This window comes from Gigantopelta aegis, chromosome 14 (genome assembly GCF_016097555.1).
Source record: "Gigantopelta aegis isolate Gae_Host chromosome 14, Gae_host_genome, whole genome shotgun sequence".
Classification (NCBI taxonomy): Eukaryota; Metazoa; Mollusca; class Gastropoda; order Neomphalida; family Peltospiridae; genus Gigantopelta; species Gigantopelta aegis.
Genome location: NC_054712.1, coordinates 26,787,184 through 26,801,752, shown reverse-complemented (window position 1 = coordinate 26,801,752; position 14,569 = coordinate 26,787,184). Strand labels below are relative to the sequence as shown.

The 14,569-nt window shown below is 34.9% G+C and overlaps 1 protein-coding gene across 1 annotated transcript in view; it reads left to right on the top strand.

Moving 5' to 3' along the window:
• The first annotated feature begins 2,959 nt into the window (after positions 1–2,959).
• LOC121388340 (NEDD4-like E3 ubiquitin-protein ligase WWP1) overlaps positions 2,960–14,569 on the top strand; it is a 60,008-nt gene continuing 48,398 nt past the window's right edge. Inside the window, exon 1 of the mRNA XM_041519638.1 lies at positions 2,960–3,039. The gene's annotated coding sequence lies outside the window, so the exon portion shown is untranslated. The remainder of the gene's footprint in view (positions 3,040–14,569) is intronic.

Here is a 14,569-nt window from a genome sequence, read left to right as displayed (position 1 = left end):
CCCCTCAATCAAGACAGTTAAATGTGTTCAAAATCACGTGAGAAGCTTAGCGCCTGCGCAAATCGCATAAATTCCCAGTTCTACTGGCGTCCCGCTAATTGAAGAAAAACAAGCTGGCCATTGGGTTTGCAGTTGACCTAGATAATGTAGATAAGCGAGCATTGCGAAACTATAGCGATGTGGTGGGCCTTTTATGTACCAAACAAAACTGGATCATCTATTCTAAATGCTTAAATAATAAAAATATTCCAGACACTTTCAACTTTAATGCGGTTGCGGTGCGGGTACGGGTGCGTCAAATATCGCACAACATTGTTTTAATAGTAATGTTTCCATTAATGCGATTTCCGTATTTTCGATCGGATCATGGAGCGATTCCAGCTAGCCCGCATAAGAATCGCACAGAGGATTCCTCCGGATCGTAGGGCTTCCCAAAACATTCTAACTATGTTTCGTGTACTTCCAATGACACTTAATGTTGAAAAACTTATCGAACTTGTACTAGACCAAATTTAGAGCGCGTGTATGACTGTACATTTCCTTCCTTGTCTATAGTATACAGTTACAAAGCAATTTTTTTACAGATTTTATTTTTAATTAAATAAAATTAAATTCCATGTGCAAAGCCCTCATCACTTTCTTTTAAGCTAATTTGCATTCGTCAGATATATTGTTAGGGCTTTACTAAATGGCGGATAACATTTTTAAATACCGAAATTTTTGTATTTTGAAATTTGCTGTGTACGATAAATCATGATTAAGATACCGAACTGTATATATGGTATACCGCCCAGTTCTAAAATATAGTGGGTTTTTTGTCATTACCAAAACACTTGTACTTTTTTTTCTGTAAAATGAAAATTATTTACAAAGAACAATGTACATGAAGGCTGGGAAGGACTATATTATGAACAGTATTATAAACAGAAAAAAAAAAGACTTCAAAACTCAGTATGAATGAGATTTAGGGCGAACTAATCCTGCTTAAAGAAGACTAAGGGAAAAATAACAGTGGGCAAAATGACCCAAAATCTATGTGGTCGATGACAGTCACTTTGGCATCGTACACAATAAATATAACATACCTTACTGTAATTTCACTTCATATTCATATTCCATAAATTATAATTATTTTTTCTTAAAATATTATTTTTCAAACAGTCAGGTGCATTAGTAATTAAATATTCATATATATTCAATAGCAATTTGGCATTGGAATGTTTTTAACATTTTGAAAACAAAAACATAATACATTTTTTTGAAGTTTGTTTTGTTTAACAATACCACTAGAGCACATTGATTTTATCAATCATCGGCTATTGGATGTCGAACATTTGATATTAAGAGATGTCATTGGAATATACTTAGTCTTTACTGTCATGATTTATTAAATTCAGAATTAGTTACTGTCGGTAGCCAAATTAGCCATTGACTAATTTTTACCCCCCAAAAATTGGCTAAAATCTAATCGACACCTCAAACTTAATAATAATACCAAATATTCAGTTAGCGTAATAGCGATCTCGCGACCGGTGATGAGAAACGGAGTAGTCCAGAATGTAGCGTAGGCCTAATGATGTTTGCTTATTTTAATAATCATGGTTATTAATTTTAATGGCATGTGTTCAATATGTATGAAAGCAATGTCTGAAAGATCTGTAACTTGTTAGTTTAACTTTGTAAAGTCTTTGAACCAAAGTAATAAAAACAGACCGATAATATGTGTCAATTTGAATAAACATGCCAGTTCAGGGCCTAAAGACATGTAGGCTATCCCAAGGGCTGGGTTCAACCAGACCAAGCGAAAAGAAAACGTTCGCTAGGCTGGTTTATGCGCTTCACGTTAAACCAAATGGACATGTCGGACGCCAATCAAATAGTTCGCGAACATTAAGAAGAACGTTCATTGGCTGAACTGAGAACAGCTCTCGGCGCAAATATATATATATATATATATATATATATATATATATATATATATATATATATATATATATATATATATATATATATATATTACTGGAGTAATCGCAGTCAGTAGCCGCATTAATGGAAACACAACAAATGCAAGCACCCGCATCGCAATCGGACGCACCCGGACCGCAGCCGCATTAATGGAAACATAGCCTTAATGGAACATAGCTTCAAGCTGTGCAATATCCCAATTCACAAATATGCTATACGTTCCGATATTAAATGATTTATTCAGTAATAAATTGTATTAATTACAGTCTTATACAACTAACGGGGTAGTTTGTCACACTGTAGTTTCGCTTTGCAACGATTAAATGAACAAATGTTGGTAAATGCTGTCAAATTTATCTGTGGTAATTGGTTTTGAATAAAGGTTCCAAGAGCAGACACGGAATAGTTAGACTACTGTTTTTAATTAAGCAGTAATGTGCATTATATATCGTTGAATATGCATACCAGGCCAAATGCATTAATTGTCCCCTCCTTTAATACACATTATTCCGTTCACCTGTCAATGACCTTTAAGTCATATTTTCAAAAACAACAAGAACAGGCGTTCTATTCAATATACACGTAAAACCCAATGACATGACAACGACGGGTTTTGGGGCCCTCTATTAAACAATCGTGGATCCGCGCCTGTCGTTCGTTACCACTAAATAGAATCACATACATTTACTAGTATTATAGTTTTGTAGACATAGTTTGTAAGCATTCTGTTCTTTGTTTTTTCGACTCTGCACGAAACGTATTCGGCTGAGGTGTTCTGAATGTCAGTCGCACATGGTGGTGGTGCTGTTATATCCAACATCGTTGGAGGTTTTGTTTGTAATTTTTTTTATTTCATTTAAATTACTGTAAGTATATCTTAAATATTATTAGTTTGTTTATTTTCATATATTTTTATATTTATTCTCGGTGTTTTAAAATCCCGTTTTATAAAAAAATATGTGCGAGATCATGCTTTTGACGTCAGGAGTCACATGACCAGTGATGGTGGTCAACACAGATCATTTGGATAAGGCGTATCATCATATTACGCTTGGAATATAATTTGGAAGAAAGGTAGTTATCTTAATCATTGCCATCTATTGACCTAACGTCTTTATATAGAAGTTTCGCTAAATTCCGAAGTGACCGTGCTGGAATTTATTACGAAATATGTCGCGTTTCTCGATGCTTGTTAACAAATATTTTCCAAATATTGAGTTAAAAAACTCCATGTAAATCATTTAATGACTGATCATCGGTACTCAGTCCGGCCTAAATATTTTGACATGTCTGTAAACATAAGAATGACAGTGTTTATATTTTTCAGCTTTTGCTGTCATAAGTAAATTGGCGTTATTAGTAGGTTACGAGTATTTCATTTCATCACCACACCATTCAGCATTCTAAGATTCTTGTTTACAAATTACAGTTTTAATACAGCTTCTTGTTAAAAATGACTCCAAAGACCTTCATAACATTGTTATTATCAGTGACTATGGAGTTGTAGAAATCTCTATGCATTATCAGAATGTGACATGCACATGGTCATGTGACACTATCAAATGTTATTTCAACATTCTGCATTTTAACACAATTTGTATGATTCATTGTGGATTCTGTATTGGCAATTCCCAGGAATAAACAAAAGTGACTTTTTAAAATTAATGGTTTCCGGGATTTGTAAGACACTTACTTTTTGTAAAATGCTTACTTGTTTAAACTTTATTGTGAATGAAAATGATTCAGACTTGTGAAGAAAATCACCTTACTTGTAAATGAACAACAAGCAAATAACAAATCTGATGTTGGCTACACAGCATGAGTTGACCAGTACCCACATTTCGATGGTTAGGATTAGTTTTGAGGTTAGGGTTAGGGTAAGTCTTAGAGCCCTTGATATAGGGTTACACAAACTGTGCATGTGAGAAAACAAACCTCAAGAAGTTTGATGAATTGACTATATCGGGGAGGGGAACAAAACAAAACCAAGATTTTTGGATGTCCTCCTTTGAAAACTTAAAACTAAAGTATAAAACATATTTTGTAGGGTTGGGTACCGCAAAAAAAACCCCATCGGACAAGTATACCACAAAATCTACTTGTCCGCCAACATTTCCACTTATACATCTATGTAGGACAGGAAGTGGATGCAGAAGGGAAAGTTAAAGCCCTGGACCCATATTCACAAAACATCGTAAGCCTAGTTTTACATGTAAACGTAAATCTGTGACTGAAGAGATATTCACGAAACAGCGTAAACATAAGTTACGTGTAAAGTTGGACATAAATGTAAGAGTGCCTCCGGTTACAACTAACGCAGCACGTAAGTCGTGTACATATTATAAATCAAGCACTATTTTGATGTCACCGGTAGATGTCGCTCGAAGCACAACAACGCCTACGTCACGACAAATTTCACAGACTTGGGGTGCGTTTCTTTCACCTCCAGATATCGTAAGACTTAGCAAAATTATTGGTTTTAAGGGTTTGTAACGTTTTGTATTGAGACACATACTTGTCTGAACTTTATTGTTACTGAAAATATTCACGAACTGTGAAGAAAAATCTCACAAATGAACAACAACAAATCGGATGTTGATTGCGCGAACCGTGCACGAGAAAACAAACCAAACCAAAATGATAACGGTCACGTGGTGTACCAACGTCTGTGACATTGAAATGGAAATATCCCCTCTAAAAATAGATTAGACCTTGTCTGCTCAACGTTTTTTTCTCAAACATGCATCCGTTTTTAAGAAATACGAAAAATGTATTTTGTGGTATTACCAGAGTATGACAAATATTTTGAAAAGTCACTAGCCACAGGGCTAGTGGGTTTATGAAAACCACTAGCCCACCAAGATAAAGCACTAGCCCAAATTCCTGATCAATTATAACTGGATTTTTATCTAATTTTTGTAAGATTACACATTTACGACTATAACAGTAAAATAAAACAAACACTTAAAGGGACACACCCTAGTTACGGCTAGTTGTTAACCATTACGGCGTTGTTTTTCGCTATTAAACCCATTTTTTCACAAATAAAATTGCACTTTACTTACCGTTTATTATTTAGAATATACAGTTCCATTCACCTGAAGTGTTTTTTGGTAATCCTGGTGTTTGTAATACCAGAGTTCGACAAATCCGCTAGCCCGACGCCTGTGGCTAGTGGTTTTTAAGTTCGGGCTAGTGAGAAACGCAAAACCACTAGCCCCTGCGGGCTAGTGGTTTCCCCCCTCCTCTCGTCATCGCTCGATCGTGGGTTTTTTGTTTTCTTTCTTTCTTTTTCTCTCGGCTGAAATTTCGTTTAATAAATTTGATTGTGACGTTTGTCATCGAATAATATCAACAACGCAATGAGTATATAATAATAATCCACTTGAGCTAGGTCTGCAAACTGCAGTAACATGCTATCTCTACATCGTCACAGTTACAGCATGCATTGTTTACCTTTCCCTTTCAAGTTTCTGGCACAGGAAATAAAGTCTAATGACATGCGTGTTTTGATTGGTTAGACACGTCACGTGGTCGTTAATCTCGCACGTTTTAGGCTAAGAACTTGGAAATTATCAATCGCGACGACAGGTTAATCTCAATCAATTAAACCCCAGCCATGCTTTGAATTTCAGTGTTTGTTTTATTTACCTATTGTTTTTTAATTTAACACTTCGCTAACATGTGGTTATCGGCAATCAGGAAAACAATTTACTTTAATGGTAACCGCATATGCAATGACTCGGCTTGGCCTATTACGTGTAGCGGTTTGGATAAAACGTCATAGCTGCCGATACAAGATAATACCTTTTTTGTTCATCAATTAACAACGGATTAGATGTCGCCGTTATATTCTTTTGATATCGGTCTGACACGGGATAATGCCCCGTATTTGGCATCACCGTTCCCGGCGACACTGTCGTACCCTCATTTAAATTTAATTATTTTGATAGTGTTTTTAGATACCAACCAAGAGTTTGCTCAATTAATTTTCCCCGGGGGGGGGGGGGGGGGCAAAAAACAAAAACGGGACAGTGGATCACACTTGACAAAAGACAAAACGTACGACACGACAAAAAACTTAAAGTTACAACATGATTTAAGTGTTTGTTTTATTTTACTGTTATACTCGTAAATGTGTAATGTTACAAAAATTATATAAAAATCCAGTTATAATTGATCAGGAATTTGGGCTAGTGCTTTATCTTGGTGGGCTAGTGGTTTTCACAAACCCACTAGCCCTGTGGCTAGTGACTTTTCAAAATATTTGTCATACTCTGGTAATACCACAAAAAATACATTTTTCGTATTTCTTAAAAACGGATGCATGTTTGAGAAAAAACCGTTGAGCAGACAAGGTCTAATCTATTTTTAGAGGGGATGTTCTTTTAAAAAATCCAAAAAAAAGAGAGCATATTATTAGGCCTATTGATAGGATACGTTCGAGCAAAAAACGACCACTCAAGATACCCAAGTGATAATTTTCTTTTCTTTGGGACTATGTAATTGTTCAGTTTTGTGATTTTAGATGGGGAAAGTCTACTTAATCAAGGGTTTTACAGAATTACTTACAGTAATAAAGCTGGTAAAGTCCATTATGATTTGAGGTTATCACACAATACTCTGTGATCTTAATAAAAGAGGCACGTCTTTTTAGTGCTACCGATTTGATCGGGCTGCTGGTGCTCCCTTGCACCTGCCAGTGCAGGCGGTCCCTCCTCTCCCCTCCCCCCACCTTTCCTGTCATGGACGGAGGAGTCGGCCAAGGCCAGCTCTTGTGCCCACGACAGGCGTGCGCTACAACAGCTTGTTCTGAATGTGCATGTAAAACCCTATGACATGACATACGTCCCCAACCCTCCAGATATTGTGCCAATTCCACAGGCCCAATGGCCATATATATAGGCTATGTGCTATGGGCCTGTATCTTTAATCTCTTTGGTAATAAATAAACAATTTAGAAATAAAATAGCCACACTGGCAGTATTTTTTATGAATAAAAATGATTCATGTTTATAGAAGAAAAACCATTTAGAAACAAAATAGCCACACTGGCAGTATTTTTTATGAATAAAAATGAGATAGTTTTTTTTTAAAGTATGTAACTCCCCTCCTAACTTGTATGTTTGTTTTACACTGAATACTGTTTATAATTGTTTTGGTAGCCAACTCAAGATTATAGACAGTCACCCAAAACAAAGACAAAGAAAACATCATTATATGTGATTGTTCTCAAAGCACAACTTTCACAACTGGGAAAAAAACCTCTTTCAGTTTCATAAATTCATTGCAATGTGTTCCAAGACTTTTATATGTTTCTCTGCCAGGGGTGGGAGGGATGTATCATATCAGTGCTAATATTATATCAGTAGACAAAGCATCAATAAATTATACTTTTCCCACTGAATGTGTTTAAAATTAAATCTGTAAACTTAGAAAGTTTTAACTAATAATGATTGTATATATGTGAAAAACAATGTTTAATCCTCATCAACACACCCACTTCAGTAAAATGAACTCGACAACGTGATCTAGATTTTACAACATTATTTAATACGACAAAACGCTAGAAACATGACAAATCTAGAGTAAACCTTGTTGTAGCTAGTAATAAAACATTTTGTTAGTGACAACTTTTTGAGATTTTGGATACTTTGGGAAATTCCGTTATTTTTTCAAAGATTTGTTAATGAAACACCAACAATAATTAACATTGGATGCTTTTTAAATAATTTCTCAAAATTATGTATTTTGTTTCATGACACTGATAATTTATTTCTCGGAAATTTCCGTAAAGTTATCCACAGAAAGTCCCGAAGTATACAGGTACAGTACTACGTACCACGACAGAAAAAAATACCAGTATACCGGTAATACCGCACACCACTAATATCTTGCATTGATGATTATCAGAATTGTTTTCTGTTTGAAACCTGTGAAAAGAACTACCTGTAACCATTATCCAATACTTTGATGAGAGTCAAAGTAAACATTATTCCAATAAAAAATACACTTAATACTAATAGATAAATAAATGCATAACTTGTATAAGCAATGCCAAGGGTTATGTGTAAGTTATAGGTTAACAGTACTACTTACAGATATGTGTAACCACTCCATGGTTTTAGAACCTGTTGAATCGGTCATTTCTTACTCTGGTTATTTTGTACCATACTGCCTGGTCATTTCGTACCATGGTAATGATTTAAGCCAGAATGTGGCATTCCGATTTACGATCTCCTTCCAGTGTTCTCGCTGGGTAAATTAAAGGAGGGCGGCTGCAAGGCACCACATTACTCCCTTGAAAAAAAAAAAGGGAGGGAAGCTTGGTTACCATATTGTTGTGTGTTAGTCAACTTTGTAGACTCCTTATTTTGCCTACAAAAAAGTTTACACAAAATACAAGCCGACTCGTCTTTCAGTTGAACCAAAGATGTTGTCCGTCTGACATTCACGGGCAGTTCCGGTTTTGCTGAACTGATCAAACTTTTATTATTATTATTTTAATAAAGATTTCAAGATATATGAAAAACATTAAAGATGTTTGTAAAGTGATCCCCTAATGTCGGATACATTTTCATTGAATGAATTGATCGTTGTGATAAAATATTATCGCCAGCTGATAAAAATTAGTTTCGTTTTTGTAAAGGCGGTGTATATATTATTTGGCACCCAAGATAAATCAGACCTTGCCTTTTAAGGTGTGTGGGTGTGATCGCGCTCGTACAGCACACATAATTTCATTCTGGCGAGAGTGAAAAATAACACGTTACACTTAACAAACGACACGTAAAATTATTTTGTATATTGATTGGCACTATTTACCAAAAGATTCGTTTAATAATGCCCGAATTTTTTTTTACGAGAACGGTAGTGTCCATGCAAGATTTTAATATATGACTGGTACTAATCTTTGCTATACAAATCGGAAAACACAGGTTTCATAGACATTTTCGAAGACATACCAATCCGATCAAAATTTCTTTGCCTATTTAATTTATTATTAATTAGAAACAGTCCACTTTTGTAAGGTAATAGATCACAACGTCTGATAAGGATAACTCATTTATACTGTTCGTATAGTTATGAGAAAAAGAGAAAAGGGATTGGATTAAATAGTGGCTTCTGTAGCTTAAACAAATGAACTCATTACGAAAATCAGCGAAGTCGGTAAAATTGTCTTGATTAGTTCATAACTGTTAGCCTACAAAAGCTTATGTGAGGTCACGAAAATGGCAATCGTGTAATTTTATACTTTCTTTTAAAGAAAAAAAAAATGAAATTTAGATGGAATAATAAAAAGAAGGAAAAGAAACGTAGGAATAAGCCATGGTATAATTTTACGTCTATTATTTTTCTTTTTTATCTTTAAAAAAAATGAAATAAAACTTCATTTCAATATTTGTATTTCAGCCAGAGGTTAATGAATGTGCATATGTTATTTATATATGTACACACTATAGTAACAGTAATCAATGATCATTGGCGATTATTTAATTTTGTTTCATTTGTTAGAAAGTCACAGACTATGTGACCAGAACATGATTTGATTTAATGCGCAGTACTCTGTGGCATATTGACCAATCAGAGCTATCAGAGCTATAGGGGTCAGATTACTTTTACTTTTGGAATTCTGCATGCACACACTGGTCTACTTGACAACTTATTACGCATTGCAGTGTTCGAGATTAAAATTTTCGGACAGGATCCCAGTTGGATACTAACATTTCAAAATCTGGTATCCCATATGAGAATTTAGTATTATATGGTATCCCGGTGGGATACTGGGTTCTTGAAGTCTGGTATCCAAAATTAAATTCTGGTATCCCCGGGATATCGGGATACCGTTAATCTCGAACACTGCATTGATGATGATGTCTAAAATTATGGGGTTTTTTTTAAAATTATCTTTATTATGGCATCCCACGTTTGCAATAAAATCCTTTGCAATGACAGATTTTTTTATCAACAACATTGGGACTGTTCTAGATCAATGATGTAATGCTTTCAGAGCCATTCATAGGTAGGTCAAATGGCATGTTACAAAATGTTGAGGGAGGGAGACTGGTTGCGTAATTATTGAATTAAAAATACCACTTGAATGTCAATGTCCCAACCAGCACTATAAATTGAAGTAATTGTAAGCCTACATTTCACAAATTATTTTAAAAAATATTTTAATAATATGAGTTGGTAGTGCACACCTGAGATGCTTGGGTCATAGTTCATGAACCACCTCCTCGGAACCAGTGGGTTTTTCCCATCCCAACTATCCTAATCATATTCGTTGTACATAATAATGAAATTCAAGACAAGTTGATTCCTATATATGTTTTGCTGCACGTTCATCAAACCATCTAACACTAAAAAGGTATATATATATAATTGTGTACATCAGATTATCTGAATAGTACATATTGTAAATAAAAAATCAAATTGTCTGCATCAGTGTATACATGTCATAATTATATTTCTACAGTACTACTACTGAAACTTTTTAATAAATTGTAACTCCATTCCTGAAAGGGAAAAGAAGTCGGACTACACTAATGAACCAAACAACATAAAATTAGAAGAAAACATTGGTTTATTGGTTCATTTTTGCAACATATGTCTGCATTTACATACACCAATTACTTCATAAATTAATAATGCTTAGGTTTTGACTCATTTTGATGAGTGCAATTTTTCACTCGCCTAATCATTTTGAGGTGTGCGATTTTTCACTCGCCTTTGTTTTTCAAAAGCCAAGGACTGATAAATGATTTTAATGATAAACCACTTCTGTTGTTTTTATAAGTGGTGATATCCCTCGAAAATGAAAAGTGTATAATATTTTATAAAGAATTGCTGAATAAACAGAATGACGGAAATGACAAAGTAAAAATCATTAGTTACAATTATATCTGCAATTGAGCACAAAATATCACACGATGGTTAGTGGAAACAAAAGACAGAATGACTGTTCTGATCATGTGACAAATTTGGCGCCAAATAAGTGGGGGTTTTTCAATTGGAGATTGTCAAATCCATAAAAATTAAAATGTTTTCATTGCTCAAATAAAATATAACTTTTATTGTGTGTATTAAAGCATACAAATGAATACAGAATGGGACAAAATAGAGGCTGTTAAAAATATTGTTAAATTACGTTATGGTAACTGTCGTAAATTTTTTGTCAGTTGCTTTTTCGTACACATAACACAATATGTGGAAAAAAAATGTGCATTTGGAAGTAGCGGAGATAGGTGTAAAATATAGTAGGGTGCAGAAAAATAAAGGAAGGCGGCAGAACGTGAAAGGAGGGCATGGAAATGTAGTTTTATCGTTTATAAATTATAGACTGACAGGCCCTAATCTTGCTGGTGAAATGAAGGTTTTTCTCACCAAAACTCTTGTTCAAGTCACCAAGTTATTAGCGCCAGTGAGAAGTTGAAGTTGCCATAATATTTTTGACCAAGTCCAATTTCAAAAACAAAATCACACAACAAATGTCAAAACCCCAACTTATATAATTCCACAGCTCACATTCAACACCTTGTCGGTCCGTGTTTTTACTTTGGTGCCAGACTATGTACATCGACGCATGTTGCACCATTTGCATTGACCAGCCAAGCGTTGATATTTCTTGGCCACATTCATTTCAGTAATGCCAGAAAATATTAATTATTACTTTCACTTTACATAACAACACCATAAATTATTTAATTTACTGATAGAAAAAAAAAGAAGAAGAAAATCTTTATAGAGTATGACCAACTGAATTGGGCATGTTCAGTTGACATGAACAGTGCATTATTTTATGCCAAGAGGATGTTGATAAGGATTCTGTCTGTGCAACTTGTCTGTCTCTGATGACTTGCAAGATTTTGATGAATCTCTGATTTGGTAAGATTTGATGACAGGAATCTATTTGTACTGGATGCAACTCTTTTTACATGGCATACAAGCAAATTACGATTTCATCATTACTCAGTGATTTATGCAAAGATATATGTGTGGGATCAATTACTTAGTAATGTAAAAATAGTGAAATATGGCACTTATAGCTAGGATATAGCACAGGGCTTTAATATTCAGTCTCGCCCATAGAAATTTAATAGCATGTTACACAGTGTAGTTAAAAGTCAAATGACGGCTAACTTTCTTGAGTCAGAACTTAAAAACATTTTGTTAGCATGGTCAGAACTCACTGGGAAGAACTTTGTTTTAGCATATTTTCATACATGTAGTGTGGTTCATTGGAAATTATTAAAAAGTGGCTAGTTCAAGGATAATTTTAATAGCCAAATGCTAAATGTTGTAGCTACTTTGTATAAAAATTAGCAGAACTTTGACTCATTTGGCAGTGGACATGATGAGTCTTGCATAGGGTTAGGTTACAATTCACTCGTCCAGTAGAGATTAACCTATATGAAGTATGAGTAGCTGTCGTAATGTTGTTAAATGATGGCTTCTTAACAAGTTTGTCTAATTATTTCATGTATATGTCATCGCGTGAGAGCCAGAATGACGTAAGTGCATCAAAATTCATTTTTGAAAAGCCGAGATAATGAAAGAAAGAAATGTTTTATTTAACGACGCACTCAACACATTTTATTTACGGTTATATGGCGTCAGACATATGATTATGGCCGAGATAATGAAGAAAAACGGTTTTTCTTGATCAGTAGTTAAGATGTTGAATTTGTTTTAATGACAATGAAAGCTGAACATATTTACGATGTCTTTGTATATTTGTGGTATTTATAGCATATTAGGTGTTTTAGTTATTTGCTTAAATAGTTGTAGTTACAACAATTATTCATGATTAAATTAAATGTGTCATTTACGACCAACAGCATATCAAGTAAATTTTAATATTTATTTTGAAAGAACCATCACTTCTAAAACATTTCAGTTTCGCAAATTACATATTTATTTTTAAAAAGGAGAAAGCTTGTAAATAGAAAATATTTAGAAGCAAACATTCAAAAAGGAATACAAGTAGAAGTACAGGTACGTATTAATAAAATCACTGCTTAAACAAAATATTACGTGAAAAAAACTATTTTACTTTTGTTAATAATAATTCGATAAATAAAATCACCAATTGAACAAAATAATAATGTGGAAAAAAAACTACTGTGATTTGTGAAATCCTTGTTTTCTTTGACCCATCCCTGATTTTGTGTGACCTTATCTGGTGCAGGGTTTCTGCCAGAGGGTAAAATGGGTATGGTGCCACACCCAAATATTTTTTCAGATTTATTTTTTAAGTTAACTTTTTGACCAAATTAATTACTCTTATCATTACTGTATGATTTTCTTAATCCTAAACTTAACTCATGTTCTTTCTGAGGGAGGACACCCCCCCCCCCCCCCACCCCTGTTGACTGGTTGCATTCAATTCCATAGAGCCATAAAAAAAAATTTCTTTCTGGAATGTTCATTGTTTAATGATGGTGCATCAGAATCAGATGACTTGTCCATACAAAACCTCTTTTTCTAGGCAAGTATTCGTTCCTGATGAGTCATCAGAAAAGCTGATATCATGTTGTATGCAGTGTTCTTTCCGTGTTCTTTGCGCCATGGGAGTCCTTTTGCAGATAGTTCCTGGTTCTTGCTGCCTCAGGGTATACTTGACTAGTTTCAAGAATACCTGGTTTATCAGCTAGTGCAACAGACAAACCAGAATAGTTAAGCAAACTGAAACTGGTATCCTTTAATGAAGAAACTATGTTTAGCAGCTTATTGGTTTCGGATACACCGGGTTCAAGTGAAGCTCATTCAAATGATATAGGGTTTACATTTCCAATAAGGGTGTGTACTGAATATCAAATCCAGAAGTAGTGAACTCTATACCATGTCAACCTGTTGAGTATGCAGGATTCTTTCCAGGTTATATTGAGTGAACAGTAACCCCTACAGCTTCTGCTGTGCATTGGGTGTACTCTCCAGGTTCTGTTGTGTGTTCAGTGCACAATCCTGGTTTTGTTGTGTATTTGGTGATCTCTCCGGGTTCTATTGTGTGTTCAGTGATCTCTCCATGTTCTGTTGTGTGTCCAGTAATCTTTCCATGTTCTGTTGAGTGTTGGGTGTACTCTCTGGGTTCTGTTGTGTGTTTAGTGCACACTCCTGGTTTTGTTGTGTATTTGGTGATCTCTCCGGGTTCTGTTGTGTCCAGTGATCTCTCCGAGTTATGTTGTGTGTTCAGTGATCTCTCCAGGTTCCATTGTCCAGTGATCTTTCCAGGTTCTGTTGTGTGTGCAGTGATCTTTCCAGGTTCTGTTGTGTGTTCAGTGATCTCTCCAGGTTCTACTGTTTTCAGTGATCTCTTCAGCTTCTACTGCATTCAAAGATCTCTCCAGGTTATGCATGATGTGTGTTCAGTGATATCTCCAGACTGTTATGTGCAGTGTTCTCTCTGTGTTTTGTTGAGTGTTGACTGATCAATCCTCCAGTTTCTGTTGTGTGTGCTAAATTATTTTCTGCGTCTGTTGTGAGTGATACATCATATTCAAGTTCACTTGTGTGTGCTATGTCATGATCATGGTATGTTGTATGTGTTCTGTCATGTTCTTTTTCAGGTTCTGTTGTGTGTGCCATGTCATGTTCAGGTTTT